Source organism: Mobula hypostoma, chromosome 17, assembly GCF_963921235.1.
Source record: "Mobula hypostoma chromosome 17, sMobHyp1.1, whole genome shotgun sequence".
NCBI classification, from domain to species: Eukaryota; Metazoa; Chordata; class Chondrichthyes; order Myliobatiformes; family Myliobatidae; genus Mobula; species Mobula hypostoma.
Window position 1 is genome coordinate 51,937,425 of NC_086113.1, and position 19,210 is coordinate 51,956,634.

Genomic DNA, 19,210 nt, shown 5'->3' on the forward strand with positions numbered 1-19,210 from the left:
ACACCAGCTTGAACAAGTGGCTTTTGTTTCCTGACTCAAAAATGCTTAAAGCATTTGAAATAGTTTTGAAGTGTGGTCACCATTGTACTATGGGGCCTACATCAACAATTTGGATACTAGTCAGCCCAACACAGCATTTCAGGATAATGAAAAGTGAAATCACTTTAGCAATGTCACCTGGAGGAATAACTATTGTACAGGAGACCTTAAAGAATGCCTTGCCTCACCTTGAAAGAACTGTCTGGGAACTGCAATGGGATAAAAAAGTAGAACCCATCTTTAAAAAAAATGAAATGTTACCTTTAAGTTTTATCCTATTTCACTAAATTGATGTCTAAAAATGAGGTAGTAAAAACTGTAGCATCGGTCGACATGAGTGCTAAACAGTCACGACAGCAGGCAACAGGCAGAGGTAAATTATCTTAAAACCAATGAATCAGATTGAAGTCTAGCACCCTGTTCTGAAGTCCTACACATGTAATACTGATACTCAGCTAACACGAGCAAGAAATAGGGCCACAGACAAAGATGGAGCATGCACATATTCAGCCAAAAGACTTCCTCCTGAGATCTCCACCACCATCACAGAAGCCAGTCTGCAGGTGAAGCACCTTCAATTACTCCAAAAGACTGAGGTTTGGTAAAAATACTGAAAGGCTTTTATTCGCTGTACAATACGACCTCCACAGTGAGTGTCTGCCCCCGGACTGAGGGGGAGGGGCAAGATGAACACCTTTATACAGGACGCAAACAACAGGAATTCTGCAGATGCTGGAAATTCAAGCAACATACATCAAAGTTGCTGGTGAACGCAGCAGGCCAAGCAGCATCTATAGGAGGGTCTCGGCCTGAAACGTCGACTGCGCCTCTTCCTATAGATGCTGCTTGGCCTGCTGCGTTCACCAGCAACTTTGATGTATGTTACCTTTATACAGGACTCTGTGGGAGGAGCCACAGGGGCAGTCAGCAGAGGGGTGTGTCCAGACAGGTAACCGAGTTACAACACATATACATGGTTTACCACAACGGGCCATCCAATTCATTGTCCTATAGGAAACAGCACTTAGTTTTAATAACCATATTTCTAACACTGACACTGTTCACTCAACTCTAATCCCACTAAGCATATTTAAGCAGCTTCTTATATGTGAAGGAAGACTAGCTATTGCCAATGTCACCTAATAATATTCAAGAATCTTACAATAAGCAGAAACATGATTTCATCATACCAGGAAGCAGTGAAAAGAAAAAAAAGTTAGTTTCATTAGACAGTTGAAAGGTTAACTACTTCTCCTTCCATACCCTAGTTCTTCAAACATTTCCTTTGCTTATCAGTGACCTTCAACATCCATGAAATTTTTTCCTTTACTGTGCAAGTCTCATTAAAGTAATAAATTCTAAGATGCAGTGCAACATTTTTTTTCCTCTCAGAATGTATTAAGCAACACTGTACATTTGTGGAATTCTTTCAAAATTGCAGCATAGTTCTTCATGTACGTGATCTGTAGCTCTGACTCAAACACAGCTGATACTGTTTTCCCAATCCTCCCAGGATAAAGATGCACATCTCAAACATGGGTTTTGAGCAGCAGTGCAGACATAACCAAAATCTGGAGACCTTGTCCAAGAAGAGTTTAGAAGGAAAGCCCAACTTCACCCAAACAGCTGTTCAGGAATCCAGTAGTGAAAAGTCATCTGGAATATTCAAGTTTCTGATACTGTCAATTTCATTTTTACTTTTGCTGGCAACTGTGGTGATTCAACACCCAATTATCATCTCCCTTCATGGGATCCTATTCTAGAACCATTACTAGAGGGCCAGTGCTCCTTCACATAGTCCAAACACATGTCAATACTACACCTGCTGCAGAAAGAACAAAACTACTTGACAGTTTGTCAAACATCCAAAAAAAAAATCAATGGTCTTGCTAAATGGTAACTAGTAGTTATAAATGTATCTGAACAACACAAAACTAGTGGAGGCCACCTGACTCCTTCAACCTGGCCAGCCCCACATCTCCTTACCACACCCACTCAATACTATCATAGTTAATCTGTTTCGTCTAACCTGTTGTGCATGCTCTCCCCAGCTACCTCCTCCGCACAACAATCTTCGATCTCCCAGTCATTCAAAATCATCTACCTCCACTTTAAATACTTCTAATGATCTAGTCTCCATAGCCTTCAAGAAATAAATATTCCCAGAAATTCACTACCATCTCAGAAGACCAAAATGACCACCTCTATCTTGTAACTTTGTTCCCACAGTCAGGTCTCTGGAAACATTTCAAATCTAACCTGTCATGCCCACTTAGAAGAGAAATGGAGAATTATTTTTCCTCTCCCCCCCCCCACCCTCACAGGAGTCTATTAGGTCTTTTCACGGAAGAAGCAGAACGTGTACCAGCTAACACCAAAGATACTAAATACTTGGAAATAAATAGATGTGAGGCAATATGCAGTATCATACTAAGCAGCCGTCTTTTGAAAAGGTAAAGCAGAGAGAGGTAACAAATGGCCTACTGCCATATACCTTCACTTACTTGTTTGAAGAATTAATGCATTTAAATATTCATATAAAGAAATGTTTGGCGGGGGGGGGTGCGGGGTAGCCAAGCAGCACTAAAGCAAGCTTTGAATGAGATTACAAAGAATATTCAAAGCCACTACTTGGAAAAGGGAAGAGGAACTTGCACCCAGTGTTCAACTCCACAAGCAACACGCTGAACATGATAGGAGATTGTTGAATCAACAAGTGAAAGACTAATTATGCCAGAAGTGATTGTGGAACAAAAGACCAAGGTACTCCATTATTCAATAGAATACCAAGTTAGAATATTACCAAGGTTTTTCAGTGAGCCCTTAAAAATAAGGCTTATAGCAACCCTAGTAAAACTTAACACTTTCTGCAATAAGAATCAGCAATTTGCAGTATTTTACAATGCCATTTACATGCAATTAATATAACCAACATAACAGCTGTTCAGTGCAATTTCTGACTCAGGTCCAAAGGACCAAATTTTGTTCTTAAAGCTTTCCTGGTACATTCTGTACCAAAAACATTTCCATAAGCTGCATGTTATCTGTACAGATATTACTCGAAGGAGAACCTTGGAAGAAAACTTTATTTTGGAGGTGGTTAAGAGATAACCAAATAATACAGTCCACATTACTTGGTGCATGCAGTGACCAAGCCACACTGAACAAATGTAGCACTCAGAACTTCTCATGCCCCACAAGAAGCTCTCACAACTGGAGACCACAAACCAACACAGTTTCCCCTCTCCTCTCCAAAACAGAAACCAGGACAGAGGTACCCATACACGGACCCCAAAGATCGCTCACAAATTGCCATTCTGCCCATCAACTCTAGACTGGCTCAACAAATGAGCAATCCAGCAAGTTCTTGTTTCCCCGTCATGATCCTGACAATTCTTTAATTTCAGGTATTATCCAACCCCCTTTTAAACACCTCTGCCGGAAGTATTTAACCAGAATGTCGGCAGAAACAGTAAACAAGAAAACTACAACACCTTTAAATACAAGAACAAAAGGATTTATTCCCGCAAGGTGCCTCAAACCCACTTTTCCGACTGATAATCATAACAATTGATTTCAAGGGGAGTTCAAGAACCTAATCACTCCAGATTTAAATATGCTCAAAAACAGAGTCCACGGCCCTGATTCAGAGTGTTTTGAAGATCCACCGGACAAATTTCACCCAATATCAGTCCCAAATAGCTAACCCTACACTGCATGACAAGACCACTTGGTACAAGAAAAACAATAGCTCATCTTGTCTAGCTTACTCAAAACCTTGTATATTTCAGTCAAACTCCAATGTACATAGCTCTATCCTTCCTCAACTGTCCTATACCATACACATAATTCAAGCATGGCACGCCAACATCACAGATGATTTTCATGTCGTCAGGTTGCTGATTCCCGTAATATCCTCTTCAGCCAACTATTACATGTGCACTACATTACCCTGAAAAGCCTGTATACAAGAAAGGAAAATGGTTTCTAGGTCTTAATACAACAACATTCCTTGTAAGATAGATGAATAACAAGCCAAAATGGTTTGTGCAATTTTTTTGTCTGGCAATGGTTCTACATGACCATCATGTTGATTAGATCCTGTCCACACACACCATTACCCTTTCATAAATCTATGTTAATTCTGCCTAATTACAGTGAAGTTTTCTACATGCTCTGTAGAAAGCTTACTAAGGCATTCTTGCATTTCCCAGGTGACTGATACCAAGCTACCTTTTGATCTACTGGAACCATTCACACATCCAGGATGTCTTGAACTATTACAGCAGCTACCATTCTTCAATCTCCAGCAACAAATATATCAAGGCCATTCTAGCTTGTTATTCATCTGTCTTGCTCTATTAAGAACTGTAAACCATTTTCCTTTCCTACTACTGGCAAACTTTACTAGACCTTTGTCTAAAAATTGCTCAAAACCTGGCACATTATGGGGAGGTGCAGGGACAATCTAAGTAATGAAGAAGATGGAGAAGACCACTGGGTGGAATGAAGGTAGGGTTGCCATACTGTCCCATATTTGCTGGGACATCCCATATATTGGGCTAAATTGGGTTTGTCCCATACGGGACAGCCCTTGTCCCGTATTTCCCCCACTAAGGTAGAACGTTCCTATGAAACCTTTCGTGCCGAAATGGCGTAAAGGGAAGAAGCAATTACCATTAATTTATATGGGAAAAAATTTTGAGCGTTCCCAGACCCAAAAAATAACCTACCAAATAACACATAAAACCTAAAATAACACTAGCATCAAACGTATAGTAAAAGCAGGAATGATATGATAAATACACAGCCTATATAAAGTAGAAATAATGTATGTACAGTGTAGTCCAGAAGATTAAGCCAAAACCAATTTGTAGAAAAAAATTTGACATGTACACGCATGCGCACACAAGTGCCCGCGCAAGGCTTCATGATCATGGTAGTCTTTCTCGGGGTAAACACAAGTGTCCCGTATTTGACTATTACTTTTGTCCCTTATTTGGGAGTGAGAAAGTTGGCAACCCTAAATAATGGTAATGTCAACAACCAAGTGAAATGATGAAAATGGACAGTTAATCTCTTTTGTCTACAGCAATGTTGTTAAATTGTGCAGTCTGGATGATGTTGCATCATCTGGCCTTCTGGGTAGGCCAGACAATACAAGTGCAATCAGTGGGGGTAAGAGGAGGGGGGGGGCGTTCTGTGAACAGCATGTACAAATGGCTGTCCTGATGCAAACAAGAAAAAAAAAGGGCAAGATATCTGAAGCTCTAGAATTCGATAGAGCCCCGCAAGTTGCATTATCCTGTAAATATCTGCACCTTCTCTAAAGCTGTGGCCAGAATTAAAAGCAATACTCCAGCTTTTATATTCTAGCTCAATAATGCCATTTTTACCCATTCGCCTTAGCAAAGGGTTTATACAGACACTGAAACTTGCCTTCCTCCCTCAAAAAGCACATGACAATTAAAATTAGTCCCAGCATTTATTAATGTGTCATCAGAAATGCTAGCATCAAGGAATCATTTAGTTTCTCACATTGAACTCCCATTATTAGCTTAGAAACCATCCCTATCTTTTATTGACATAAATAGTCCCCAAGAGATAATTACTTTCCACAAGCACTTGACGAAACTATTTAAATAGACTTGTTAACCTATGTACAGAAGAAACTAAATTTAGCTAAGGACTTCATTCCTCAGAAACACATTTATTTTGGAAAAAAATGATTTGAACCTGTTCTTCACAACCTCTCTTGTACTGATCATGCAAAATTTGTGACCAAACAGACAAAACACAGCTGTCCAATGCAAAATCGCAATGCTTTCTTTTCATGCCCCAGTTATAGATTATTCTGTCTCTTCGCTATTAGAAACTCTGCCCTTTTCTTGAATACAAGGTGGAGTTTCCAGCCATCAGGACAAGCATCTGCACACGGAAAATCAACCAAAATGAGTGCCTTGCATTCAGTAACAGAGCTTAGAAAACCAACCCACTCTGTATTCCATAGATATTGTCCTCAGAATACATGTCACTTTTAGAGGAATAATGAGATATGGAGATGGAGGCATTACAGAAAAGCCTGGAGGCAATGTAATGCCTTGTAGTATTACTCTTCTGGCTCTCCATAATTCCAGCAAAAACAATGGCAGAGCAGAGACAAGTGAGCACCAACACCACAGCACTGCAGAGAAGAGGATATCGAGAAAGGAATGACGATAGCATTGTGAAGAGACATGTTATTGCCATTTGTAGACCATTAGTTCTACAATAATAACCCTTCAATGCATTACATGACATTAGCTTGGAAGGTCCTGTGTACAGTACACAAAAGGAACAATTTCCCCCAAGACACAGGTTACAAGCTCCCAGACACACAAAGGTTCCACCAATATGATGCGTCCCATGAGCCAATCAAAAATAGCTTCTTGTCAAGAGGGAATAAACAGCAAAATATGTTGGAAGAGGATATTCAAGTTGGTTGACGTACAGCCAAGTGTTTGGGATGGCTTCAATGCAGTAAATTGATCAAGAGCATGTGCAGCATACAGTATCAAATTTCAGTGAAGAGAAGTAACAAAACGAGGACATTAACAGAAGAATCTGAGGAAAAGTGATAAATATTATGGATTACAAACATGCCTGGCCCGAGTAATTCTTCATCTAGTTATTCTTCACAAAAGAATAAAAAGGTAAAGGTATGGGAGGTATAATTTGAAACTGGTGCTCTAGAACTAAAATAAATATGACAAAGATGTGGAAGTTCTACTTTTTCCTCCCCAAGAAAAGAGAAGAAGAAGTTGGAGCAAACTTGATAAAACCAGTTGTTACTGTTGATAGGAAAAATCATTTAAGAGAAATAGTGCTCAATAACCCCACTTTGGGTAGTTTTCCAAAAAAAAAATGCATCCAGCTAAGGATGGTGACTCACACAAGATGCTGGAGGAACTCAGCAGCCCTGGCTGCATCAATGGAAAAAGAGTAAACAGTCGACATTTGGAGTCGAAACCCTTCATCAGGACCTGATGAAGGGTCTCGACTCCAAATGTCGACTGTTTACTCTTTTCCATTGATGCAGCCTGGCCTGCTGAGTTCCTCCAGCATTTTGTTTACTTGCTTGGATTTCCAGCATCTACAGCTTTTCTCCTGTTAAGGATGGTGACTTCCAAGTTGTGCATGAAAGTAGTCACAGATACATATTACAAGTATGGTAACCATGCCTGAAGGAACAGAAATGAATCCAAATCACCTCCACTCTTCTTAACTTTAGTGTTGTCATCATATTAAAACAAGGAGACAGGACAAACAGAAGGGCACAACATACAGATAAAACTCTGAAAACTAAAACAGAAAGTATCCAAAAGTATATTGATTAGAAAATAATTAAAAAAAGAACAACTGCAAGTCAATGCAAAAAGAAAGTCTTTAGTGAGTAAGGCAGTAAAAGTAAAATTGAAATGCTACATCAATTCTGGGTTTAAAAAAATGAAGCTTTCTAGAATTTTAGAAGAGGGCATATGAGATATTTTTTTGATGTTCAAAAGGACTTTTATTTTAAAAAAGTAATGAAACTGTAATTGGACAAGTACAGTCCTGATGAACTGGGAAGAGGGAAGCAGAGTTCCAAACTATAAATTCTCAGTAGTTCCCAGGAAGTAAAGACCAACAAATACGATTACAGAAACAGGTGGGAATAGAATGAAAAGAGAACTGCAGCAAAAAATCTCATTTTAACTTCCAGGTGAATATTAAGATTGACAAAACCTTTCCCATAATTCTCCACTGGGAAAAATAAAAGGATGAAAGTAAAGGTTTTTAAATTTAGGAAAAACATCAACAATTGGGAAATTAGAAACAAAATAGTGTCAAGATAATTTTGTGGAACACCAAGTTTATGTACAGGTGGCTTCTGACGCAGAACTGTTGTTAAAAAAAGGAACAAGGTAAATGTGTGAAACCAGACATGGGTAAATTACCAATAAATCAGGATTATGATAGACAGTTACAAACGTGGCACATAACGTGACCACCTTCAATGCTAATTTCTTGCAATACCTATCAAATGCATGCTCAAGTCACACATTTCACCATCAGGGTAGAGGAATCGCCGTCCTCGTTAACTCATTCCCTTTCTTCCATGGCCCGCTGTCTTCTCTTATTAGATTCCTTCTTCTTCAGCCCTTTACCTCTCCCAGGTTCTTACTTCATCCCCCTTCCCCCTCATCTGATCTCATTTATCACCTGCCAACATACCCCTGACCCTTCCCCTTCCTTCTTTTGCTAGTTGCTGCCCCCTTCCTTTCCAATCCTGATGAAGGGTCTCAGCCTGAAACCTCTACTGTTTATTCCCCTCCATAGATGCTGCCTGACTTAGTTAGTTCCTGCAGCATTTTGTGTGCATTACTCCATAAGGTAAGCTTTGCTCGAAAATCACCTCAACTGCAATTTTCCTTAATATGAAGGTACATTATCTGTACATGCATCAGAAATGCATCTTGAGAAATAATCACACACACACACACAAAACCAACCTCCCCCCCCCCCCAAGTTTTATTTCCATATCTCAAGATTTTGGGTAGTAATTTGTGAATTCAGTATGGTGAAATTTCTGTAACCTCTAAGGTCATAACCTGGGGGTGGGGGGTCAAGTACAGAGTTGCAGTTACTTTATTGATATATACAGTGTCATATCACTTATGAATTTGTAAAATGTGACACACCTGCTTTTAGGTATTAGAATCCACCTGCTCTTTGCCTGTAGTAATAAACAACAAACCAGTTTTCCCACTTTTGCTTCAACAGCTCTATTTTGTTTCCTGATCTTTGTGCAAGATATCCAAAGTCATGTAAGCTTTTTAAGTTCCCTCATTTAAGACGACAGTTCCACAATTTGCTTCCTGATCCACTGGCAGTAATAAATACATTTGTTTTGCAAAAGGACATGCAGCTTAGTTGACACGATAATTTTCACTATCAGCCACCATAATATTATTAGATTCAGAGTAAACATAATAAAGACCCCATTAATCAGCTGACTTGTTTGTTAAGGCCAAAATGGGTAAGGAGATTAAGTGAAAGTTTTGGGATACACAGAAGAATTTGTATTCTGAGTGCACTAGTTACAAGAGACATCAATATCCCCTGGTTTTATATCACCTATAATTATGCCGGGGTAAGCCTTTGGCTTCAACTGCAATGACACCAGAATTCATGCTCAAGTCTTTCTTCTTTCCTAATGAGAGAGTGGAGAGGTGAGATGCCAGGGACAGAGCCTTCATCCACCAAGTCCATCCCAATCATTAAGCACACATCTGCACTCATCCTACAGTAACCCCATTTTATTTTTTCCACATTCCCAACTACTCCCATTTGCTACCACTCCTGTTCATACTAGAGTCAGCTTAAGGGAGGCCAATGAACCTGCCAACCTAGACATCTCTGGGATCTGGGAGGAAACTCGAGCAGCCAGGTGAAAATATGGACACAGAGAAAACCTGCAAACTGCACACAGATAACAGAAGTCAGTGTTGAATTCAAATCCTTGGAGCTGAGGCAACACTCCACTTGCTGTACCAGTCTGCCACCCCTTCTCCACATACATTATCTTGATTCCTGTCCAGGCTAAAAATGAAATCCATGACAAATTTAATTTACTCCCCTCCATTAAAGAAAAACAACACTGTTTATACCACAAAAAACAATCACTTCCATTCACCTTGAGAAAAACAGCATTCCTTGTGTATGACAAATTTCAGCTTTTCAGAGGAATCTGCTGCTCCAGGTTACATTGTCATAATTTATCTGAAATTCTCTCATTATGTACAGCACTCTATATGTTGGTGTAAACAGTCAAATCATGATTTCTTTCCCTCTAAATATGTCACTGAATTCCCAGCGTGAGAGGCTTCCTTCTGCAGGCAGCAGAACAGAGTTTCTATGCAATTGTTCTTGATTTTCACATGATAGATTCTAACAACAGCACACATCCAGCAACATGAAATCAGAGGCAGTCTTTAACTCCATTGTACTTGAGGTTTTAAACCTTTCAAGTATTTATCCTATTGTATTTTGAAAGTTATTGCACTTTCAAAAGCTCCTTTTACTATCCTTTCTGGTAATGCATTCCAAATTATGACCTGCTACATACAGAAAATGTCCACCTCCACACTCCATCACAATGAGAACCACCCTTTGAAATTACTTCATCGGCTGAACCAACTGCGTGAAAGATTGCGAGTCATCTATGGTAATTCTTGCTAAATATCCTTTGTTTCTTTCTCGCTCTGTTCCAACTGGGCAAAACTGATAGTGCTCAGGGAAATAATCTTATCTGATTTAGGCAGCAAATAGCAATAGCTCCCAGCACCACCATCGCCTGATTGTCACACTCGTTGATAATTTGACTTGAGAACTGGTGGAAATGATGATATTGAGAGCAGTCTTAAACTACAAGAAGATATTGATGAATTGATTAAAAAAAGTGAACAGAGCAATGGCAAATGGGATTTAATCCTTGTAGGTGTGAAATGATGTACCTTTGGGAAGATTAATAAGGGTAGGACACACACAATGAATGATAAGGCTCCGGAGAACATAAAGAAACTTGCTGTACAATCAAAAGATCCTTGAGATAGCAGAATAGAAGATAGATAAGATTAAGACACATGGGACATATGTATAGATTAACAGGGAAGTTATGATGCATTTTTATAAAATAATTGCAAAGCATTAAATGGAAAATAGAAAGTTCTTCTGGCCACCATACTACAATCAGAACAGCATCTGGAGAGACAGCAGGGGAGATTCACCAAGGGGTGGCCGAGGATGGAGTGCTAAGCATTCAGTTAAGATGGGAGACTGAATAAGCTGGGTTTGTGTTTCTTGGATTTAGAAGAAGCTGGGAGGGAATCAGTTTGAGGTTCACAAAATACAGGGGTGCAGGTAGGGTGGAAGCTGAGAAACTTTTTTCCCCCAACAAAGGTGTATCAAATCAGAGGGCAAAGGTCTAAGGCTTGTGTAAGATGCTTGCTTAGAGGTAATCAGATTTTTTTTCTTTCCCATAGGGTATCCGGAATCTGGAGTTACCCGTCTTAAGATATGCTGGAGGTAGACAGTCTCATGACATTTAAGTCGTATTTCAAATTCCACTGTAAAAGCCAAGGCATAGAAGATAAAAGGGAAAATAGAATTAATATGTATGAGTAGTCAGTACGTACATGGTGGGCTGAAGGCATACAAAGTAAATCCAAGAAAAACAACAGAATCAATGAAAGACAGCACCCAACAGGAGGGACAATCAACCAATGTGCAAAAGACAACAAATTGCACAAATACAAAAGAAAAATAAATATATATTGAAAATGTGAGATGAAGAGTCTGTAGAAATGAGCCCAATTGGTTATGGGAACATTTCAATGATGGGACAAGTGAAATTGAGTGAAGTTATCCGCTTTGGTTCAGGAGACTGATGGTTGAGGGCTAATAACTATTCCTGAACCTGGTAGTATGGGTTCTGGGGCTCCTGTACTTTCTTCCTGATCAGCGAGACAGATCCTCTGAAGCGTTAACACCAAAGAATTTAAAGTTGCTGGCCCTCCCCACTTCCGATCCCCCAATGAGGATTGGCTGATGCACCTTCGGTTTCCTCCTCCTGTAGTCAATAATCAGCCCCTCGGTCTTGCTGACATTGAGTGAGAGGTTGTTGTTGTTGCTGCACTTCTCAGCCAGATTTGCAATCTCCCTCCTATATGCTGATTCATCATCACCTTCAATTCAGCCTATGATAGTCATGTCATCAATAAACTTAAATATGGCACTGGAGCTGTGCTTAGCCACTCAGTCATAAATACAAAGAGAGTAGAGCGGGGGCTAAGCACACAGCGTTTTGGGCAACAGTGCTAATGGAGATTGTGGAGGAGATGTTTTGTCAATCTGAACTGACTGAGTCTGCAAGTGAGTAAATTGAGGATCCTATTGCACAAGGAGGTATACAGGCCAAGGTCTTGAAGCTTATTGAGTAGTTTTGAGGGGATGATAATATTGAATGTGAAGCTATAGTTGATAAAGAGCATCTTCACTATTCTAATGTTCCAGAGTTGAGTGAAGAGCCATTCAGATAGCATCTGCTATGGACCTGTTGTGATGGTAGGCAAATTGGAGCAGATCCACATCACTTCTCAGGCAGGAGTTAATGTTTCATCACCAGCTCCTCAAAACACTGCATCGCATCACTATGGATGCAAGTGCTACTAGATGATAGTTACAGAGGCAGGCTACCACATTCTTCTTAAGCACTGATATTACTGAAGCCAAAGCAAGAGGTTAAAGATATCGGTGAACACTGCAGCCAGTTGATCAGCAGAGGTCTTTAGTACTCGACCAGGTACCCCACCTGGCCATATGTTTTCTGTGTGTTCACCTTCCTGAACAATGCTCTTTCATTGGCCTCAGAGATTGAAATCAATGGGTCATCAGGGGCTGTGGGGAGTTCATGAGGGTTCCTCCATGTTTTGATCACAGAAGGCATTGCGATCATCTGAGAGCGAAGCTTTGTTGTCATCTAACAGATGTCACTTGGCTTTAATTTGTAAAAGATAATAGCATTTAAGCCTTACCAGAGTGTCAAACATCCTTCAGTGATTCAAGTTCGGTTCAGAATTGCCACTTTGCATGAGAGATGGCTTTCCAAAGATCATACCTGTATCTCTTGCAGCTGACTTGGTCTCCAGACCTGAATGCCACCGATCTGGCCCTCAGCAGATTGTGGATCTCATGGTTCATCCAGGGCTTCTGATTGGAGAAGATTGAATGACTTTGTGGGAACACACTTGTCTATGGCTGTTTTATAAAGTGCGTGACAACCATGTGCATTCATTCAGATCCTCCGACAAGTCCTGAAACATGGTCCAGTCCACCAACTCGAAGCAATCCCATAGCCGTTCATCTGCCTCCCGCGACCACCTCTTTGTTGCTCTCATCCCTGGAGCCTTGCTCTTTAGCCCCTGCCCGTACGCAAGTAGGAGAAGGACGGCCAAGTAATCAGATTTCTCAAAATCCAGTGTAGGCACTGAACAGTGAACATTTCTAAATGTAGCACAATAGTGATCCATTGTGTTGGGACCCCTGGTGCTACAGGTCATATGTTGATGGTAATGGGACAGAGATTTCTTCAAATAAGCCTGATTGAAGGCATCAGGGTTGGCTATTTCTTGTTTGGTGATGGCAGTATTCAATATCTCAAGTGCCTGATTAACGTTGGCTTTTGGCAGTATGCAAGTTGTGGCCAGGATCATGGAGGAGAACTCTCTTGGTAAGTAGAACATTTAAAACAGTGAAGCAAGGTTGTTTACTAAGATGAGTATTGCTTTTCTCTGAGATGCACAACCACCACATAGGCCACTGCCACTCCCAAATACTGTCACGAGGAACCTTCCACTTTTCCCACATTCAAATGAAATTTCCTCTCTTTCCTCTCATCTAGATGGAGATAAAGTGCCCATTTCCAAAGAGTCTGTTCCTAACCTGTTAAGACTCTGCAGCTCTAAAAACAAAGGTTAAAAATCTTGTGCAGCATTTTGTGTTTACATTTCAATTCAAATAGCACTTCTGGTGAGAGAAAAAGTAAACTGTGTACTGTACTTCCAGCATTTTTCTTGTTTTGTTTGTAACTACATTGTGTAAACTGTGAAATAAACAATACGCATCATTGGAACTCAATTTAGCCGAAAATTCAATTAGTTTTGAGACCAACTAATCTTCCAGATCACATGCGAATTGAGTAACCCCCATAACCCATCTAAATATTAGTAGCAGCAACTACTGCCACTGCAATATTATCTGATCAATCTCTTAAATCTGCACGCAATGCATTTGAAACCCCCAGTTACAATGATTTTGACTCAACCTGAGGGAAAATGTGTATAGTCGCTCGTAAAAGTCAACAGTTTTTTTTAAAAAGTTACGTTTCTTAAAATCTAATTTTGTTCAGAAACACCGGCTACAATCTACTGCGAGTTAACCTGTCTGTAACACACCTTTTGCTTTGAAGCAAGTTTGGGTAGACATCGACGTTATCAACCAAATACTGATGTCAGTTGAATTATTCAGTTTGCCAACACACTTTCAGTTCCAACTATTACGTAGTTAAAAAATGAGTTATCAGTAGAGAAACTCCTGTTAAGATCTTAACAGTCCTGCGCGAAACAACGTTATATCTTCAAAGAAAACATTAAAAATATTTTGCCCTTATCCATAAATTCTATGTCCGAGATTCCTCACAAAGCCTAAAAGCAAAACTCCCCTAGCAGCCAGTAACTGTATGGGGCTTTCTCTTAGCCAATCTACCTGTTGTTTATTTTTTAAACAATGCGTAAGAATTAACAGTGATCAACGTTAAATCTGCTTCATTTTAACATGCATTACCTCTGAACAAGGAGAAGTCCAACCCCAAAGTACAGTTGAGGAAAGCCACTTGTTTTTTCTTTAATCCTGGTATGGAAGCCAAACTGCGGTTTGAAGCAACGCACGTACACTGCCACTTCTCAGCTGTTGCAGCTTAGCTACAGACTACACACAATAGTTCAAACTCCACAAGCAATGAAACCGCGCGTCATCCCTCAGATAATTTATCCATATGATGCGGAATATATCTGCAACTTCCTGAAAGACTATTTTGAAGAGCGAAGTAAGGGGGTGTTCTCTTTCTAAAACCAACGGACACCACGTCAGACCTACCTCCACCCATAATGTAGCGAATTAGCAGGAAGTTAAGGAGAGAACTTCCTTCTGTCGGTAATTTAAATATTGATGTTCACCTCTGCTGAGGAGGAAAGATTTCTGCGGAACTGATGCGTTCCTCGTTTAAAGTTCCCCACACAGTTTTTTTTAAAGTTTTCTGTTAAAATTCATTATAAAAACTATTTATGAAAGCAAAAGGTTGAATCGTAATGTACTATATGCAAATTGACCAAGAGATTCTGCAGATGCTGGAAATCCAGAATAACACATACACAAAGCTGGAGCAACTCAGCAGGACAGGCAGCATTTATGGAAAGGAATAAACAAGCGACGTTTCGGGCCAAGACCCTTCATCTGAACTAAAAAGGAAAAAGGAAGGAGCCACGATAGGAAGGTGGGGGGGAGGGGAAGGAGTACAAGTGATAAGGTGATAGGTGAGCGCAGGTCGGTGGGGTATAAAGTGAGAAACTGGAAGGTGGAAGGTGAAGAAGAAGATACCTACAAGAGAAGAAAGGAGAGTTGACCATGGGAGAAAGGACGGGGCATCAGAAGGAGGTGACAGGCTAAGTTAAGAGGGCAGCTGGAGTGAGGTATGGAAGAAGGGGGAGGGGAAATTACCAGGTGTGCTTTTCCAACCTGAGGGTGACCGCATCGCCACAGTAAAGCAGACCATGTCAGAATGGGAGTGGGGGATTGGATTTAAAATAATTCACCACCTGGAAATCCTGCTTGTTATGGACAGAGCGAAGGTGCTCCAAAAAGCTGTCCCCCAATCCATGTCAGGTTTCACCAATGTAGGGGAGGCAGCATTGAGAGTACAGATATGCAGGTGAAGGTGTTATTTTACCTGGAAGGACTGTTTGGAGACCCTGAATGAAGGTGAGGGAGGAGGTGAATGGGCAGGTGTAGTACTCCTTCCACTTGCAGGGATAGTGCCAGGAAGGATGTCAGTGGGGAGGGAAGAATGGACAAGGGAATCCCAGAGACAGCAATCCCTGCAGAGAACAGAGTGGGGGAGGTGACGATGTGCTTGGTGGTAAGATCCCGTTGAAGATGGTGGAAGTTGCGGAGAATGCTGTGCTGAACATGGAGATTCATGGGGTAGTACAATAGCTAAGGACAAGAATTCTTTCAATTTGAACTTAATCTAGCTTTCCATGGATTCCCTTATCCCTATCTCAGCAGTAAATTGATGGAATATTACTGTTAATTGCAAATACATTGGAGAACTTGTGCTTCAACTAAGCCCACTTCTCCTGGTCTCATAATTTAAGGAAGAATGTTAGTCTATTGGAAGCAGTTCAGAGATGATTCACTAGATTCAAACCTGGGAACAAGTATGTTTTCTTATGAGGGAAATTCAAGTGGTCTCAGCTTATTCAGTTGGAGTTAAAAGAATAAAATGGCACATGATTGAAACATAAGATCCTAAGGGTTTCTGATATGGAGAAATTGTATTCTCTTTTGGGGGTATCTAGAATTAGGACACATTACTTAAAATAAAACATTACCAAGTTAAGAGAAAGATGGGGTGATATTTTTTTCTCTCTCAGATGATCTTAAGTCTCTTAAACTCTTTCACAAAGGCAGAAGAAGAAGACCCTTTGAATATTTTTAGAGTGCACTAGATTTATAATAAACAAAGGGTGAAAGGTTACTGGGGTGGACAGAAATGCAGAGTTCAAATCAGCCCATGATCTAATGGAAATGCAGAGTTCAGATCAGCCCATGATCTTATGGAAATGCAGAGTTCAGATCAGCCCATGATCTTATGGAAATGCAGAGTTCAGTTCCACCCATGATCTTATGGAATAGTAGAGTTCAGATCAGCCCATGATCTTATGGAATAGTACAACAGGCTCAAAAGATGAGTGGCCTTTTCCTACTTGTAATTCATGTCGTTATGTTTTCAGCTATCTTTACAGTCTGCATTCCTCCAGATCGAGCTTGCTAGGTGTCCCAGTTTCCTTTGCACAACTTTTAATTGCTATTCCTTGAATTCTGAAATGCCCTCGTTCCTTTTCCCACCCCCACCAAAATATCTCTCCTCCTAACCTTTAAGATGCTTTTTACTTCCTTCTTTCAAATACAACTCTATGAAAGGTAATTGATTTTAGACTTGGAAATAATGGATCCATTGTTTCTAAACTCTTTTGTGAAGAAAAATTGCCTTAATATAAAAAATGTAGATTTGTCAGAGAAGAACAAAAGTATTGTCTTGCTTTTTCCACATGGAATCTTCACAGGCAAGATCCCATGACCATCCCTCTTCCTCCAGTGATGCTGCCTGATCTACTGAGTTCCTCCTAAAATTTGTTTTTGCTCTAGATTACATATCTGCAGATTCATGTGTCTCCATCCACAAGGAATGGGTCAATTTATGTCATCATTGTTTCACAAGCTTATGCAAATTCTGCCTGCAACATCTCCCAGCCTTCTATGTCTTTTCATGCATAAACTAGTTATTATATTTAGTATTCGTATCTCTGGTGCTCTATTAGATTTATTCCCAAATATCATTTGCTCTGGGACCCACCAATTACTTGTGAATAATTGTAACAATCAATCATCCTTAAATTCTCCATTTCTTCCATAAATTTTGCCCACTGAACACATGTAGGAAAAGAAGGTAAGGTGGGTTGGATAGTTTGAAGTATGTGTGTTTTAATTCTAGGAGTATTATGGGTAAGCGTGATGAACATAGAGTATGGATCAGTACATGGAACTATAATGTGTAGCCATTACTGAAACTTGGTTAAGAGAGGGGCAGGAATGGATGATTAATATACCAGCTTTTTGAAGTTTTAGAAAATATAGAGGAGGATGTAAAAGAGATGGGGGTGGAGTTGCACTACTATTCAGGGACAATATCACAGCTGCACTCTGGAGGGATGTCCATATGGAAGGGCACAGGGAGGGTACAATCACACTGATGGTATTGTACTACAGACCCTCTAATAACCATTGAGGAACAGATATGTGATCAGATTAAGGAAAAGTGTAAAAATATTATGGTTGTTGTCATGGGGGATTTCAACTTCCCTAGTATAAACTGGAGCCGCCTTAGTGCAAGGGGTTTAGATGGGGCAGAATTTGTTAAGTGTATCCATATTAAATCAATATGTGAATAGTCCAATGAGGGGAGGGGCTGTACTGGACCTTGTGTTGGGTAATGAGCCTGGCCAGGTGACTGACCTTTCAGTGGGTGAACATTTAGGGAACAGTGACCATAACTCCTTAGCTTTCAAGGTAGCTATAGATAACAAAAGGTATGGCCCTTGTGAGAGAGTTTTAAATTGGAGTTCGGCAAATTATGAGGCATTAGGTAGGAATAAAGAAGCTTAATTGGGAATACCTTTTCCCTGGCAAGTTCACATCAGACATGCAGAGGGTGTTTAAAAATCAATTACACAGAGTACAGGAAAGGTATGTTCCTGTTAGAAGGAAGGACAGGAATGGAAAGATAAGAGAACCTTGAATGTCCAGAGAGGTGATGAATTTAGTCAAGAAGAAAAAGGGAAGTATGTAAAGCTTTGGAAGTTAGGATCAAACGAAGAACACGAGGAGTATAAAGAAGCCAGAAAAGAACTAAAGAAGGGAATTAGGAAAGCCCGGAGGGGCCTTGAAAAGTCCTTGGCAAGTAGAATTAAGGTCAATCCTAAGGCTTTGCTTTCATACATCAAGAGCAAGAGGATAACTAGGGAGAGGCTGGGACCACTCATGGATAAAGGGTAGAACACTTGCTTGGTTGCAGAGAATGTGAGTGAGGTACTTACTGAGTACTTTGCTATAGTATTTACCAAAGAAAAGGAAATGGAGGACCAGGAGATCAGTGCCCAGTGTATAAATACGTTAGGGTGTTTAGAGGACAAAGATGAAGCAGTGTTGCTGAGCAGAGAGATCTTGGGATCCAAGTTCATAGCTCGTCGAAAGTGGCTACATAGGTCAATAAGGTGGTTATGAAGGCTTATGGAATGCTTGCTTTTATTAACCGAGGCATTGAGTTTAAAAGTCAGGTGGCTGTATTGCAACTTTATAAAATTCTGTTTAGGCCTCATTTGGTGTATTGCATAGGACTTCTGGGCATCCCACTATAGGAAGGATGTTGAGGCTTTGGGGAGGGTGCAGAAGGGGTTTACCAGGATGTTGTTTGGTTTAGAGGGCCTGTGCTGTCATGAGAGGCTGGATAAACTTGGGTTGTTTTCTCTGGAGCGTTGGAGCTAAATGGAGATCTGATAGATGTTTATAAGATTATGAGAGGCATGGATAGAGTGTTCAGAGTATCTGTTTCCCAGGGTTGAAATGTCTAATAGCAGAGGGTATGCATTGAAGGTGAGAGGGGCTAGGTTCAAGGGGGATGTGAGAGGTAAGTTTTTTACTCAGAGAGTCCAGGATACCTGGAATGCGCTGCCTGGTATGGTGGTAGAGGCAAATA

At 40.4% G+C, this 19,210-nt stretch overlaps 1 protein-coding gene across 1 annotated transcript in view; it reads right to left on the reverse strand.

The window, feature by feature from the left end:
- Positions 1-14,760, reverse strand: part of LOC134358022 (E3 ubiquitin-protein ligase RNF144B-like) — a 59,203-nt gene extending 44,443 nt beyond the window's left edge. Inside the window, exon 1 of the mRNA XM_063069885.1 lies at positions 14,461-14,760. The gene's annotated coding sequence lies outside the window, so the exon portion shown is untranslated. The remainder of the gene's footprint in view (positions 1-14,460) is intronic.
- Between the last annotated feature and the right edge of the window lie 4,450 nt (positions 14,761-19,210).